Source organism: Lolium perenne, chromosome 2 (genome assembly GCF_019359855.2).
Source record: "Lolium perenne isolate Kyuss_39 chromosome 2, Kyuss_2.0, whole genome shotgun sequence".
Lineage (NCBI taxonomy): Eukaryota > Viridiplantae > Streptophyta > Magnoliopsida > Poales > Poaceae > Lolium > Lolium perenne.
Genome location: NC_067245.2, coordinates 61,451,850 through 61,454,078, shown reverse-complemented (window position 1 = coordinate 61,454,078; position 2,229 = coordinate 61,451,850).

Here is a 2,229-nt window from a genome sequence, read left to right as displayed (position 1 = left end):
TGCTTGATGAAGTCCGGCGCCTTACTTCCTTTAACCAGGAAGATTCGATTCCGCTGATCTCTTCTTATACTCCCCTTGATGCTGATCATCCACTATCAAAGGTATTTTTCTTTCTTCATGTCCTTACTATGCCGTTTTTTCTTAGCCGACACAATTACCGTTGTTCTTACTTGTTATTTTCTTCGACAGATCCCCATAGTTTCTGGAAATATGCATGATTCTCCAGATGATACTTCTGAAGGGAGAGGCTCCTCAATCCCCGTAGATTTTCACACTGTCGAGCATACAGGCCTAGAGGATGAATACAATGGTCCGATAGATTTTGAAGTTGCCCACACCGACCTTCCCTCCTCAGCCGATGACGCTGGTGTCGTGGATGGATCAATGCGTAATGACGACGCTGATCATGATACCTTTGTTGATGCAGCTGCGGAGGAGGCCAGGGCTTCACTTGTGAAAGGATCAACCGGCGGCTTCGCCGATGAAGATGATCTTTTCGACATGTAAGTAGTTTCTTTTCTGAAGTTATACTTTGCCCTCTCATTTTTCTTACCATCCTTATAACCATTGTCGACCTTTCACCTTTGCAGCGACGAAGGGTTTATCGAGCCCCCGTCTAAAAAAGCCAAATCTGATGCTGCCTCGCCGGTCGTAGTGGCTTCCGAAGCTTCGGCTCCTAAGGCCGCCCCTATGGCTCAAGCATCGACTGCTTCTTCCCTTTCCAAGGGAAAAGGCGTCTCTCCAACTGTTGCCACCGCAACTCCTCCTTCTGTAAGCCTTTTTCTAACTGTGATGCAAATCTCATGGAGCGTGCTCTACTTGACAACTTCTAGTAAAATATCCTTCTTTCTTAAGGACTTGCGAGGCGTTATTTCCTCTTTGGAGGCCTTCGCCTCCCAATTCACTTCTCTGGAAGCTGACAAGGCTCGGCTGCAAGAGGAAATCAAATCTTCCTCCTTGAAATTGGATGGCGCAGTCAAGATAGCTGCTGAGGCTCGCCAAGAGGTTGACTCTCTGAAGGTGGAAATGGGCAAGCTAAAAGAGAAGCTGAAGGAGGAGGAAGCATCCAGGCTGATGGCTGAAGCTCGGTCAGCCGAAAAGGATGAAGTCCTTCGTCAATCTTCTTTGGCCTTACTTGGTAATTTTTATACACCTCTGTCGATTGATGTGCTTATGGATTCAATCCTTTTGCCAATGTACTTTTTTTCTTTCTTTTCCCTGCAGAAGCGGTGAATATCCCTGCTGATGCCCTGGACAGAGTTCCAAACAACTCTCCAGCGAACGCTGTGTCGATGATTCTTGCCTCTCACCAGCTTACGCGGGAGCTTCTTGTAAAGGGGAAGGGTGCCCTGGCGCGGATGCACTCGATGATTTTCCCCAACATCAAGCAGGAGAAGACCCTGGGGCAGCTGGTCGATACCTTCGCGGTTGACACCAAGGAGGTTATCGAGGTATTCAAGCGTACATCGCGCACTTATGGTGCTGTCCTTGCCTTCCAGCTTATGATGGGTTACGGCTTTAAGGGTGACATTGAAGGGATGACCAAGGAGTTGTCGAAAGAGCAAGACGGGCAGCTTGTTGATTTAAGCGCCTTTAAAGCGTCTACCCTTACTTGTGCCCGCCAGCTTCTTGAACTGGTTTCATCAAGGAAATCATCGGCTGGACCCAGTTTATCGACTCAGACCCAAGCCCCTTGATTCTTCTAGCAAACTTATGCTTGAGCTGATGTGAAACATTGTTCTGCCGCAAAACTTACGCTTGTAATAAACTCCGTGCTAGCAATGTTGTTAGCACACTTTTGTTATGATATTTCTTCTTGTACTTCTCCTGATGGGAGTTATTTCGGATGCTCAGCTGTACCATGTCCATCATGCTTTTGTAACGGTGCTTCCTGCAGGTCTTCCCAGTGCCCTCATTTGTTGATGACTCTTCGGGTGCCCTTCCTGAAAGTGATCGGATCCAGCGTATGAAGGATCGGATTACGCAGATGGAAAAGGACCTGCGCAGCACTTATGCCTTAGCTGCTATTGTCAATAAGAAGAGCGAGATTGCAGCCGACGTGGAACGGTATACTCTTGCTGAGCTGCATAAGGCTACTGAGAGTTTGAACTGTAAGTTTCCTGATTCCTTTGCCCTTTCGTCAACAACACCTTGACTGACTCTTTGATTCTTTTGCCAGTCATAGCGTTGAACCGTGCAGAAGAGAACAAGCGGATACACGAACGGGTG